The following is a 14,860-nucleotide window of genomic DNA, read 5'->3' on the forward strand; positions in this document are numbered from 1 at the left end:
GTATCTCTGATCGCCGGTGGGTACGAGGACGGAGTGGACAGGGGAAAGAGGGGGGAGGAGGACTCAACACTGCATATTCTATCTGGCACAAGTGGATTGTGATCCCTGAGAAGGGAGGATTTGTTTAAAATATTACATTCAATCATTAAAAAGGTAAAACATACAATACTTACCAGCAATGTCATAATATGGGAAACATGTCAGACTGATCTCTGGTCTTGGACACGTGGGCTGTGCAGCGGCTTTTTGGATAGGCTGGGCCTTTCCAGCACAAAGGAACATGAGGAAGGTGGGTCCTGCTGGATGCTGGTTGGCACACAAGACGGCTTCCTTAGGAAAGATGGACACACACCAATCACAAATGGTGGGTCTGCTGAGAGAAGCCAAACCATAAACATTAGGTTCCAGGTGGCCATGAAAACCCAAGTGGTTATCAGATGATAAATGTTGAATTTTATTTAAAAGTCTGGCCTCTGGGGAAGGAAGCCTGGAGCCAGTATGGAAGCTGAACAGGTTGAAAGACAACAAACAAGTTGATGAATAATAAAGGGAAAGGGAACATCAAGACAAACCTTGGTGCTGTGACTCTGAAAACCAACACATACATTGCCTGATGAGGCACTCGACAATTGTCTGGCCCCTGCATAAGGTGGAAGAAACGTCTGGTTCTTGCCTCCCTGCAGAGGCCAGCATGGAATGGCACCCCACCCCCACCCAGGCTCACCTGCCCTCGGCCCCTCCCCCACTGCAGAATGACTGGAGGCCCGCATTCTACTGTTGAGATTCAAACTTGGGCTCCTTTACTTGCGTCCTGAGCATCTGTTGGGGCAGGTCCCTCGCTGGGTCCTGCTCTGGACTGTCCACGTTGAGGCCACCAGCCCATGGTGGTCCAGGCCCATGCCTGTGGGAATGGCTTCAGAAGGCGGTAAGCCTCTAGACAGGGGCTGTTTTCCAAGAGAAAGGGCCTCCCTCAAATCCCTGGGTTTCCGTTGGGACCCTTCACTGTGGACATGGAGTTGGACGGAAGGAGAGGAAGACGAGAGTACTGCACCCCAGGGACATCTGAGCTGGGGAGCCTGTAGAAACCTGAGGCTGCCCTGGGGAGGACAGCTGCTTGGAGGTGGTTCAAGAGGCCTTGCTCTGGTTGGGGAGGCAGGATGGCAGCAGGCAGGTTGGCGGTTTCTAGAAGGGAGACAAGCCACTTGGAACGTGTATGTAGCCAGTGTCCTCTTGCTATTCAATTTTATAACAAAACTTACTAATTTCAACCAAAAGAGGTGAGTCGTTTGAAACAGGAAGAGATTAAATTTTAGAAAATTTGTAAGAAATGACATCTTGTGGAGTTCCCATGGGGGTGCAGCAGGTTAAGGATGTGGCATTTCCACAGTTCCAGCTTAGGTGGGATTCAGTCCCTAGCCTGTTTCTCTATGCTGCAGGTACAGCCAAAAAAAACCCAGAAAACCTGACATTTCATTGTACTCATGCCTACAGAATCTAGGCAGAGAGGCTGTTTTCACAACTAGACAATTAATTGTTATCCCTAAGCCATTCATTCCTTAACAGTTCTAATCTTTTTTATGTATTAATCTCTCTTTAAGAAACATAAGAATCTTGCCAATACCTACGGTTTTATCAATGAACCCATTTTATCAACTGTCAGTGCCATGGCTATACATGTAAGAAATCTAAAATATATATGTGTGTATTGCATATCCCGAGTTTGCTATTTTTCTGCCTTTTGCTTCTTAGGGCCACACCTGCACAATAGGGGAGTTCCCAGGCTATGGGTCTAATCAGAGCTGCGGCTGCTGGTCACAGCCACAGCCACAGTCACAGCAATGAGGTATCCAAGCCATGTCTATGACCTATACCAGAGCTCACGGCAATGCCGGATCTCTGACCCATTTAGTGAGGCCAGGGATCAACCCTGCATCCTCGTGGATACCAGTCAGATTTGTTTCCACTGTGCCACAACAGGAACTCCTTGGGTTTGCTATTTTTCATATCACACTCTCCCTCCCTCAATCAGTCCAATGGTGCTGTGGGGTGATCAGTCTTGACACAGACACCTTTCCTGGGTTCCCCTCACAGAGCCCTGTTCTGGACCCCATACCCACTTCAGCCACCCCTCTCTCCACACTCCTTTCTGCAGTGAGCTGCTCTAGGCCCCACCGGACAGCTGCTAACATACTCTACATGGATGAAACATCGCAGTAGGTTATGTGACAGCAGGTTATCTGGTAGAGCTGCATGAACCAGAGGGACTCAACTCTTGGCCAAGCTCAGGCTGCACACACCCCAAACACTTTGCTTCCTGATAGCAGTGACTTTCAAACAAGATTCTTCCTCAAGTCCCAGAGAATAATGCAGACATGGGTGCTAGCTGCATGTACATTTCATAAGAAAGGACTTATGATCTTAGAATAAATCTAATCACACATTCTAAAATTCATCAACCAATAAATGAATCACCTGGGGGACATCTACAGTACAAATACTTTCATGTCAGTCTTTCAGAGGTTTCTTTAAATAGTTTTGGAATTTATTTGACCAGGGGGAGGGGTTGGTCAGGGGATTTAGAAAGACCCCATCACACATTCCCCATCGGACAACAATGTCCTGGAAGGCAGCAACAATGGCTTCCTGCCACCAGCACAAGAGCAACAAGACTAGGGTCAACTCTGCACCCCCTGAAAACATGCCCAGTAACTGGTAGAGAGTATTTATGCTCCAAAAATATGAGACTTCCTCCCCCAGTACGAGGATACTCCAAGAATCACTCACAGAGCCCCATCCTCTCAGTTTACAATGAAGAAAGAAGTGGAGTCATTGGACCAAGGTCACCCAGTAGTTTGGAGTCCAAGTAAATAAATTTATTTAGCAAACAAGGGTCTGGAAACCAGTGCAGTAAAGTCCTCATCATCAGAGTGATTTTATTATTCCTCAGCCAGCCAGCCATATATTTGTTCTATTAAACTTTCACCACACAGCCTTGGCTTTAATATTGTCACATGCATTCCTCTTCTCTCCCCAGAAGAGTGATGCTCTTTGAGGCACAAGATTCCCTCCAAATTCCATGTTAACAGTCCAGGAGAGCCTGGCTCTGCTGGGAGAGGAAGGACCACCACCTGACTGAGTGCTGCTGGTGGCAGCAAGCCAGCTGAGCAATGCCGCAGGTCCTGAGTGGACTCACTGGGAAGGCTGGTCTTGGCACTCATCAGGGGCTGTCGCAGCAGCTGCATGTCTGTCATATCCACATTAGGTGTCCAGGGCTGATTGAGGGGCCAGAGTGTGGGAGGAGGCTGAGTGCTGGCTGTATAATTAAGACCTAGGAGAGGTACAGAACAACACCCACACACTCACTTCAACACTGGGAGAAAGCCTGAGACCAAAGTGAACCATGAAGGTCAAGGGTGGATGCTGCAGGAATAAGGGGATAAAGCTCTGTCTTCCTCATTGAGCACCCTTGCTGGGTAGATCTCTCCTCTGGGACTGTGGAGGTCTTATGTGAAGATGGATCTTCCACATATCAAATTAGGTTTTAGGCTTAACAAGCGTCTTCTTGGCACATACTTAGTGGGATGACATTAGTGATGGGGGCCAAAACCCTGCTGTAAGCCATGGTGCTCCATGGCCTGCAGGGTCCTTTGGTGGGGGAGAACTGTGGTCCAGTGACTGCAGGGGCCTACTTGCCATGGGCAGAGACCCAGGATGTCAGTCATCACATATGTGTTTCATCAGAGGGGTCACGTGCTTCATGGTAGGCGAACCAGGAAGGAGCATGTGCCAGGAGCTAGGATGCAAGGGCAAGGCTGTCTGAGAACCTCAGTTACTGATCGCAGCTGCATTTTCCATGGGCCATATGCTGTTGGAACTAGACTTTGGTGCAAGCAAGTTTAGAGGGGTTCTCCATGGTGGGAGCTGTGTTCTCTCCTGATGGCACTCTGCCCATGCCAGCCTTGTGGTGTGAAGACAGAATAAGGATTGGGTGGGCTGTTTCTCAGCTGTGAAACCTGCATAGAAGGAGCTGAAACTCAGATATTCAGGCTTATGGACTGTCAGTGAGACCATGCTCCTTGCCTCTGATAATTTCCTGCTTCCTCATCCTATTTCTTCACCAGTGAGCCTGAAAAGTAGGCATGGATATAGGAATGGAGGATGGAGGCTCCAGCCCAGCAGCACAGTGGTGCTGACCAGTGAGGCATGAAAGTCCTCATGTGTTGCCGAGGCTCATCGTCCAGCATAGATGCAGGCAAAGCCCAGTGAAGATTTCAAAGTCAAGAGGAGAGTGTACTCAGAAGGCTGTGCCTGGACATCTCTGACTCTAGAATGAAGCTTGCTCAGAGGCAGAGGGGAAACCAACCAGTCAGTTGGTTAGAGAAAAGCCTTTAGCTCTGCCACTTAAACTAACAAACTTACAAATTACCTGACAGGCTTTGGGACAACACGAGGAAGCCTCAGAAGACTAGGGTCAACTTCCTAGCAAGTTTTGTTCTAACAAGAGGGGGAGGAATCCCTGTTATTTTAGCAAATAGCTGGGAGAGGAGGAACGAGTCAAGTGAAAAGGCAGATGAGGCTGGCAGCCCCGGGCAATCTTCAAAAAATTACTGGGAGAAACCCAGGGGGAGCGAGGAAGCTGTTGATGGGAGGTTCTGTTCCTGGTGGGGGTGGGGGGTTGCTGTTCTGCTGCAGAACTTGGAAAGCTGAATCAAGCCATGGTGCTTGATTTAGCTTGGCTTGGTCTTTCTCAGGTCGAGCATTTGACAGGCACCTGCAGAGCTCTCTCTGGACCCCAGAGAGCTCAGACTACAAATCATCATTAGCAAAAGGTTCACAGCTTAGGTTAAGAAATGAGAAGGGACTAGGTCCATCTTCAGCAGATGAAGAAACCAGGAGGTACTCTTTTCTGCACAGAAGCCAAAGACAGCAGCCTTAAAATGTCTTGGGCCAGTTTGAAGAAGTATAGGGAAAAGAGCAATGGTTGTAAGGAAAGCAGGGCCCTTAGTTTTGTTTGGAAGTTGCTTATTATAATTGTGGATTCCATCGTCACCTGGGGTGTGGGAACCCTTGAGAATAGAAAAGGGGATTTCGGAAGTTTTAACGCACAGCCTATACATGGTGGAGAGACAGGAAATGCCATGAAACCTGAAGGTGCCCCCAATGCAAGTTACACACTTGTTAGCTGACAGTGGGGCTTTGGATGCCATTTTTCAGGGCGAAAGGCAGTCTGTCTAAAGGGTAGAAGGTGTCCCTAGAACATAGAAACTCTGTGTCACAACCCATTGACCGGAGACAGCTTTTAATTGACCATGGATGTTTGAGGCTAGAGTCTGGTGAAATTATGCACTTTTAATGGCAACTTGGAGGAGTTGAACCAGGACATGTGCTGCTCTTTTCTCTCTTTGACTCCTTGTCCATTGTCCTCCTCTAAACACTGCAAGCCATCTGCCATAGTCTGTAACTGGTGACAACCGTGCAGATTTAAACTGCAGGAGAGGCATCAGGCTCTGCAAACTCCGCATTTCCAAAATCGCTGTTTGGACTGTAAGCTGACCAAATAGACACATTTAGGATTTGGGCTCCTGTTTCCCAGCCAGAAATGCAGGCCTGGGAAAAGACACTTCTCTATCTTGACACAAAGCTTTGTCTTGACAATTCATTGGAGCGTTGAGAAAATGGAACACAGAAGTCTCAGAGTTGGTGCAGCCCAATTTGGAAGTACGGGGAGGCTCCACATCCATTCCGGGGAAAATGAATTATGCTGCAGGTTCCGAAGAAGATCCTGACATTATCAGGAGCCGCTCTCACTAGGGCCCTCTGGTCAGGACCAGCCAGAGGAAGAAAAAGGAGGAGAGAAGAGATGCTTTTCAGGTATCTTAGGTCTTGAGTTGATGATGGGAGGGAGCTGGGTGAGAAATTTTACAAAGTTATAACACATTGTTACGATCCCTCACCTCGTCAGCTCCTGTCTGCTTGACAAGGACAATATCCCTTCAGGAAAATATGAAATAAAATGGAAAGTGGCCTCACGATGAAATTACCTGAAGCAATGGCCTGATATGTTACAGAGTGTTGGGAGCAACATTAAAAAGGCATTTGTAACTGGCCACCTCCATGGCTCCAAGTGGAAGCTGATGCAGGCCTTCTCAGTCCCAGGGCTTTTGTGAGAGTTGGCCCCTCATGACCACTCTTGGCAAGCCAGGCCTGGGACCCTGGGGACCCCACCTGGGAAAAATTCCTTTTAAAGAGTCACAGCCCCTCTTACATGGACATTCTAGCAAGAGTCACGTCTGGGCAGAGGGTCAGAGGCATTCGCACCTGTGAGAGGACGAAGGAGGAGCCCAGCACCAAAGGGGGCTGGAAGTTGGCGACTGTCACCACAATAATCTAATTATTACTCTGCTCCTGTCCCCTCCTGAATAACTTTTTTATTGAAGTAGAGTGGATTTCCAATGTTGTGTGTCAGGTGTGCAGAAAAGTGATTCCATTATACCCCTGCATGTGTATATCTAGTCTTTTCCAGATTCGTTTCCATTACAGGTTCGTACAAGATGCTGATAGGTTGTCTATTTGATATTTAGTAGCGCTGATAACGTCCTCAATCTACCATAACTGGGCCCATCTGAATGACACCCAACACCGCTCCTTCCTGAAGGCTTTCCTCTCAAGCTGGATGCCTGTCAAGATTCCTGCGCTGTGTGACAGCCCTCTCACTGCTGGCCCTGCAGTCAGCCCCTTCTCCACTTCCTCTAGCTGTCCTCTCACCTCATCACCATCCACCCCGCCTTATTCCCACCTCATTACCGACCTCCCACTTCATCACAGCTGTCACCATCCCATCTCATCGCCATCCTCCCACCTCATCACCACCCTCCCATCTCACCACCACCCTCACATCTCATCTCCGTCTTCCCCACCGCCCCCTCACTCCCTCAGCACCACCACCTGCTCCCCACTGGCTCTTCTGACGCCCTGGACTCCTCTGCTCCCCCCTCAGGCCTCCTTCTCCTCAGCAGTTCAACTGTCACCTACAAAGCCCATTAACAATTCCCTGCTCATCAAAGTACAGTCTGGGAAATAAAGCAAAGTCTACCTTTTCTTTTCCTTTGTGCTTGGCCGGGTTTCAGTTGCTTGCAGGGCGCAGTGCAGAGACACCACGCCTGCACTGCAGACCCCAGTTAGGGAAGCAGCTGCGCCAGCCGTTAAAAAACGGTTCCTGAGGAAACTAAGAGCAACACCGCGATTCAAGATGGCAGCGGACTGTGAACTCGGCTGTGCCTGGGATTGGGTGTGAGCCGTGTGCCCCCGCCTCCCGCGGCCTGCCGAGGACCCCCCCCCCCCCCCCCCCCGTCAGCCCGCGGCCTGCCGAGGCCCCGCCCCCCCAGCACAGGCCCTGCCGAGGCCCAGCTCCCCTGGCACACGGCCTGGCGAGGCTCCGCCTCCCTGACACGCGGCCTGCCACGGACCCCCTGTCCGCGCGCTGCTCGTCGAAGCACCGCCTCCCCGCGCGTGGCCTGCCGAGGCCACGCCCCCCCCAGGAAACGGGCTGCCGAGGCCCCGCCTCCCCCACTCGGCCTGCCGAAGCCGCGCCCCCCAGTCTCATAGCCCGCCGAGGCCACGCCCCCCGGCAGAGGGCCTGCCGAGGCCCCGCCCACCTGGCATATGGCCTGCCCCACCTATCAGAGAGCGACCTGCCGAAGCCCCGCCTCCCCGCGCGCGGCCTGCCGAGGCCCCGCCCCCCCAGGAAATGGCCTGCCGAGGCCCCGCCTCCCCCGCTCAGCCCGCAGAAGCCGCGCCCCCCAGTCACATAGCCTACCAAGGCCCTGCCCCCCCGCCGGCAGAGGGCCTGCCGAGGCCCCGCCTCCCTGGCACGCGGCCTGCCGAGGCCCCCGCTGTCAGCGCGCGGCCTGCCGAAGTCCCGCCTCCCCGCGCGCTGCCTGCCGAGGCCCCGCCCCCCCAGGTTACGGCCTGCCGAGGCCCTGCCTCTCCGCAGGCCACCGAGGGGGGATTCCCCCCCCACCCCCCCGCACAGGGCCTGCTAAGGCCCCGTCTTCCCCCGTGTGGCCTTCCGAGGCTCTTCCCCCATCCCCTGCCACCCCACGCCGCCTGCAGAGGCTCTGCGGCCCCCCGCCGAGCCCCAGCGCCTGCCTTGGCACCTCAACCCCCCCATGGACTGAGGAGACCCTGTGAAGCTCCCAGGCCCGCCTGGCTGCAGAGTGCGTGCTTGGAGCTCACAGCCCCCTGTCTTCGATGATGGAGAATGCTTTCCTTTCCTTCCCTGGGCAGGAGCCACAGGGGCAGTTGGACCCTTGATGCAGCCCAACTGGAAAGTGTCAGGAACACAGCCTCCACCTGGTCTCTGTGCCTACTGCTGGAAGCTACCGTGTCCAGCTCCCTTGGCCCATCCCCAGCTCTACCCACAGTGGTTACCCTCTGCTCCCCACTGCTGGCCAGGTCCCACCTAGGCCACCATCCCGGGGCCTCTGGCCGCTCACAGTCCCTCCATATACCTGCCACCTGCAGTCCCTCCCTGCACCTGCTCCCTCCAGGCCTCTTCCACCTTGTCCTCTGTCCCCCACAACCACACTGTTCCCACCCCTCCCTCACTGGTCCCCAGCTTCAGTCTCATCCACTCAGGTGTCCTTTCCTCCTCCTGGTCCCTCTCTGGAGCACACTGCCAGGTCCACCAGCAACACTCGGTCCCCGTCTCTTGTTTGTTTTCTCTTTTCTCCACTAGAATGTAAGCCCCAAGCAGGGATTTTACTCTCCTGTCCTCTTTGCTGTGTTCCCAGTACCTCGAATAGTGTCTGGCGTGAGCTGAATGCTCCATAAACACTTGGTGAGTGAAAGGTGATGTGATGTGATGTGACAAGACAGTCCTGATTGGGAGAGGAGAGAAAAGTGACCAATGGTGAGCAGTCTTCAGGGAAGTGCTGACCCTTTCATGAGTGGGATGTTGGTGACAAGGTAACCAACTTGGACAGAAGACTCAGAAAGGTAGAGAGGGTGCCCAGGAGCTGAACAGAAGGAATGATGTGTTTACATTCAGACTCTCCCTGAGGAGTAGATGGGAATGTTTTCATTGCTCACCAGAGAGTCAAAGGGCATCTAAATAAATTGCTGACAATTTTGCTAAGTACAGTGCTTTTCGCTTGGTAGATGCACAAGGCAACTAACATATATAGCATCTACCAGCTTAAAAGCAATACTACCAGAATTATATAAAACTATATTTGAAAGTTTCTTTTAATAACATCTTGGGTGTTTTCTTTAAGTCTAATTTTGTTCTGCAAAAGGGATGAGGTGTTGGTTCCTAGTAAAATAAGTCTACTTCCTCAATGTCTTTATTCCCATATACTAGATCTTGTAACTACACTGGAGCTAAAAATTGCAAAACATAATTTCCACATTTGGCCGATAAAATCTAATGTACATTTAGAGTGTTATACTTTGCAAAGCCAAAGGAAAAGAATGTAGGTTATGGGACCTGGATACTTGGATTTGAAGAGTGTATCCGACATCCTAGCCATTCTGAACCTTGGTTTCATCAACTGAAAAATGGGAATCCTGTTGTGTCTAGAACCAGTATAATTTTAGTGACTAACAGCGTGTGCTACGGGTAGTACATGCTCCAGAGTGCTGCTAACAACCTATACTTTCTCAGTTACTAAAATCCCAAACAAAACGGCCTACCTAATCTTGATGCTATTAAACAATTTTTAGGGGTTGTGATGCTATCACAACTCAAAAATTCTTTTAACTCTGAAAACCCAAAACATTCATAAAAACCATCCAAAAAGTTTTTATGCAAATGAGTCAGCTTTGAAGTGGAGAAGATATAAAGCACATATTGCATTATCTCCTGAATACTTTCATAAAGAACAGGGCTCCTGAAGTTCCCAACGTGGCTCAGTGGAAATGAATCTGACTAGCATCGCTGAGGACACAAGTTGGGTTCCTGACCTCCCTCAGTGGGTTAAGGTTCCAGCATTGCTGTGAGCTGTGGTGTAGGCTGCAGATGTGGCTTGCATCCCTCATTGCCGTGGCTGTGGTGTAGGCTGGTGGCTACAGCTCTGATGCAACCCCTAGCCTGGGAACCTCCATATGCCATGGATGCAGCCCTAAGGGGGAAAAAAAAAAAACACACACACACAACAGGGTTTCTGAAATGGCATGCAAGTACCTTGTTACACAATTCCATCTGAGTTTCTCAGAATGACATTATTAATTCTTTTTTTTCAAAAAGGACTTTAGAACCATAGGATTTCCCTAAACAAATGACCTTGTTCTACAGATGAGGACATGAAGAGCAACTCCTACCTGGTTGTACAGGCAAGACCTGGCACAGTCTCTAGACTGCTAATTCATTCCTCTGTCATCTGCATGATGGCTGGGGCAGCCAGTAAACCAGACAAAAAGAAAGCCATGGAAGGGAGACAGGCCAATAATATCTTCCAGATGAGCCTTGCCCACCTCCAGTCTCCTGACGCAAGCATTTCCGTATTGCAGATCTTCTCACACGTGGCTCACCCACCAGCTGTGGATAACTGCCCTGAACATGGGGCCCTGGCTCACCCTCCACATCTGCACAGCCTAAAAGGATAACAGGTCATGCACCTGGAGAAAGCATCACTCCAACACACACTGTAGGTGCCTTGCGAGGAGGATAAAAGCCAGGGCTTGAGGAGCCAGGGAGTGGGGAGCTCATTCCCAGAGTGCTCAGAAGAAGGAAGTGCTCAAGGGACAGGAAGTGTACAGTATGTTCTGGCTGGCAGAGGTCTGCCCTGGCTTCCACATGGTTCACCACTGGATCTTCCATCTGGTGGGAAGATGTTATTGATTTTATATATATACACATACAGTTGGTTCTCATTAGTCACAGATTCCATATCAGAGAATTCACCTATTCACTAAAAATGTATTTGTCACCCCAAGTCAGGGCTTGGGGTGCTTTTGCTCACATGTGGACACACGCAGAGAAGAGAAAAATTCATCTACCTACAAATACATTTCCAGCTGAGGCTGAACAAAGCAAAACTCTGCCTTCCTGTTTCCACTCATACTGTAAGCAAATGCCCCTTCTCTGGTCTATTTAGTGCCACATTTCCCCACATTTTTGTGGTGTGTGTGTGTGTGTGATTTAACTCTTTCAAATGGCCCCCATGTTCGGTGCTGAAGTGTTGTCTAGGACTTTATGGGGGAAAATACATTGGTTAGATACATTTTGTTTACACATAGGATTACAGTGCAATTGGCTGTGAGTTCAGTGCCAATGAAACAACAGTGTATATTAAACAAGGTGTCTTTAAACAGAAACACACATAAAATAAGCTTTTGTATTTATCAAGAGACAAAAAGGTGTGACCAGAGGCTGGCAGGAACCTAACCCTGAATTTCCCATGGGCGCAGTGGTTCAGTGTTCACTGATTCCATGTTTGTGGTGACTACAGACCCCAACCACATGACAATGAGGACTGAATAGGTATGTATATACCCATGCACTCATACATAAATATGCACTCATCCATGTCTGTGTAATGATACAAACATGCATGGGGGCATATGGCATGTGGCTCCAGTCATGGTTTCATGAAGAGACTGTCATGGTTCTGTAACCTATATTGTGAAAGCAGGAAATTTCAGGAGACGAAAGTGAAAAAAGAAATGCACCAAGACTCTGTGCATTAACCATTCATCAGTGGCCTGAATCCAGGATAAGACATGAATGAGATGGGCCATTCCACATGGCTTTGCAGGGAGATTTTTATATCTTCCTGATAACAACTTGACTCCATCAGGCCTGTGAGAGTTGCAGCACACAAGCGATTTTAATGCACCTAGATGGTAATACTTTTCCCCAAATTTCAATATTCTAAGTATTTTAAGAGTCACAAATTACTTGCTCCCAAATAATTTATATGGACAAACTTTAAACAGTAATGATCTAAGCAAAATGTGCATCCCATGGGCATGACATAAAAAAAGAGGCTTTTCCAATTGTCAACCTTTTGAAGCAGCATTATCATCTTTGCAGTTCCCATAGCAACATGTTCCATTGCTTGGGTGACAGTGATCTTGTGCTAAACTAACTTGGAAAACAAATGGACATTTCCTCCTGAGTGTCCTCACATCTCACAGTTGCCTCCAAGCCATAGAGGGTTGATGTACCCAGTGCAGCTTCGTGAAGAGTTATGAGGACATTTCATAAACAAGTTTCCAGGATTTGGCCTGTTAAAGCAGTTTTCAACTTCAAGAGCTTTCCAACATGAACCACATCGCCCTTTGTGTTATGCCATGGAGATTGTCCCAGCTGCAGAACAGATGCCAAGGGAAGACATGCCATCTTGGGTGGATTTGCAGCAGTTCCACAAAGGACCTGAGGGAGAGGGTGGGATGGAAGATGCCCAGTCCTACCGTCACCAACTCAGGCAGCAGGAGCCATTCTGGGAAAAGTGGATGAGATGCAGCAACCATGAAAGGCCAGTTTCTCCTTCCACAAACCACGTGGTAGAGCCACAATGCAGGATGGTACTCCCATGTTGGTTTCATCCTATCCATATTTTCATGAGTATGGAATCTCATAAGGGAAGGTCTCATACATGCACAGGGGTGGAAGAGATAGTTATAGGAGTGGAGGGGCTATTTTAAAGTACATTTTAGCCCAGAAACCTAGAAAGGACTCCATGCTTTCTCCCAATGCCTCTCACAACTGGTTTGTTTGAATGACACATGTAGTTAGGACATTTCTTGAGAAAAAGTGAAATGTAGAGAATGGAATGTCAGTCAGTGGATTTGCAGGCACAGACACACTGTCCTAGTGCATATTTTTCTCCTGAAATAATCAAATATAATTTAGGCACTTTATAATTAACCCAAAGGGGGCTTTTAACAAAGAGCACAGAGCTCTAAGTTGAAAACGTACACTTGCAGAGTGTGTCCACAGCCAACTTTGTTTTTCAAAAGGAAAATGTGTCCTCTCACTGCTTGAATTCAACCAGAAGGATGTGAACCAGGCATAGAGAAGGAGGCCTGGCCTCTCGGGTCCCTGAGATAGTGTAAGGCTGAGTCCTATGGGAGAAGACAGGGTCTCATCTCTCAAATTGTAATGGTTAGAGAAGCCAACTGGTGGACTTTTAAATAATTATAAAGGAAAGAGAAATAATTTGAGAATAAGGCAAGAAAATATAATGAAATCCTAAAACCTGATAGAGACCATACACTCCATGTGAAGGCTAGAATGAGCAGTTCCAAATCACAGAGGGCTAAAGAAGGCGGGGAGCCTTCTCACACCTGCTAGAACTTGTCACACTTCAGGCTATGTTTTCTCTGCAGAGGAGAAGTAGCAATACTACAGGACCGAGGAAGGTGGAAGGCACCTCCCCTTCCTAGTATCGAGTACTGTGACTGCCTCCTTGATTTCTGTTTCCAGTGACTCAGCCAGTTCTAAAACGCTCCTGCATACTGTGTGCCCAAGACATTGCAAATAAAATCAGAGGCCATGGTGGTGCATCACTGGGCCTCAGGGTCCAGTGTGCTAGCTTTTGCTTCCCTAAAAGCCAAGATCATTGCTATGAGCCTAGGTCATTGCCATGAGCATACTTCAAAGCTTCTTCAGCATTCTTGCCTCTTCAATACCTCGCTCAGTCTGTCTCGCTCAGACACTATTCAGCGACGCAAGATCTGAGCCATATCTTTGACATACACCACAGCTCTCGGCAACACTGGATCCTCCACCCAGTGAGCAAAGCCAAGGATAGAACCCGAATCCTCATGGATACTAGCTGGATTTGGTTCTGCTGTGCCACAATGGGAACTCCCTGAAACCCAGGTTTATATCCTGTTAGATTCTCATTCTTACTCTTTTTCCCTTGGTATGCACTCATGTTCATATTCTCCCTCTCTCTCTCTCTCAAAAAAAAAAAAAAAAAAAAAAAAAAAAAAGGAAAAAAGAAAGAAAAAAAGGAGTTCCAATCATGGCTCAGGGTCCACTGAACAACATCCAAGAGGAGACAGGTTTGAGCCTTGAGCTTGTTCAGTGGGTTAAGGATCCAGCGTTGCCATGAGCTGTGTTGTAGGTCTCAGATGTGGCTTTGATCCTGCATTGCTGTGGCTGTGGTGTGAGCTGGCAGGTATAGTTGCCATTCGACCCCTAGCCTGAGAACCTCCATATATATATATTTCCACAGCATGGCCAATGCATTGTTAGATATTGAACCAATGATAGGCGGAAAATTGTAGATTGTTTTGCATTTACCTTACTGTGTATGAGACTGAGCACTTTCTCAGAAGTTTAAAAGCTGCTTGTATTTTTTGTCAACATCTTTGGTACGTACTTCATAAAAATCACTCAGCTGCAAACTCCTCCAAATGTTCCCTCAGGAGAAGCCCTCAGACATGGACTTCCTGGGTCAGAATTTGCATTTTTAAAAATCTTTCTCCACAAATTGCCTGTTGATCCTCCTGCCAGGACACAGACCCGAGACATCTCCCTTCAGTCACCATCGGCTCTGTGTCTCATAGGTGGGAAATGACACCTCTGTGTTCTCAGAGGTGGCGGCTGGCACCTCTAAGCCTGCTCAGGGAGGGGGAGGGGCAGGCCCCGCCAGGCACCCACTCCCCCCGCAGGGCACCCCCCCATCCCCCTACCCCATCGCCTTCAGCCCCGCCCCCGTCGCCTTCAGCCCCTCCCCCATCGCCTTCAGCCCCTCCCGGTTACCTTGAGCCCCGCGCCAGCTCCCAGCCCCGCCCGCTGAGCAGCTCCACCCTCCCGCCTACGCAGCCCCGCCCCACCTGCTGTCCGGCCTTGCCCCTGGGCAGTGCGGCCCCTCCCCTTGCGTGATCTGGCGTCACTGGTCACGTG

General features: G+C 49.5%; 1 long non-coding RNA gene across 1 annotated transcript; it reads right to left on the reverse strand.

Moving 5' to 3' along the window:
* Positions 1-2,851: 2,851 nt before the first annotated feature.
* On the reverse strand, positions 2,852-7,511 carry LOC146396296 (uncharacterized). Its single transcript, XR_014826470.1, has 3 exons — positions 7,363-7,511; positions 7,094-7,319; positions 2,852-5,905 (listed from the first exon to the last, which is right to left on the reverse strand). It is a non-coding gene; the product is annotated as an uncharacterized LOC146396296 (long non-coding RNA).
* Positions 7,512-14,860: the final 7,349 nt, after the last annotated feature.

The sequence above is a fragment of the Sus scrofa genome, chromosome 14, assembly GCF_054392235.1.
Source record: "Sus scrofa isolate SSC_HxYL_T2T_F1_AM1 chromosome 14, Sscrofa_HxYL_maternal_Yorkshire_Landrace_v2.0, whole genome shotgun sequence".
Classification (NCBI taxonomy): Eukaryota; Metazoa; Chordata; class Mammalia; order Artiodactyla; family Suidae; genus Sus; species Sus scrofa.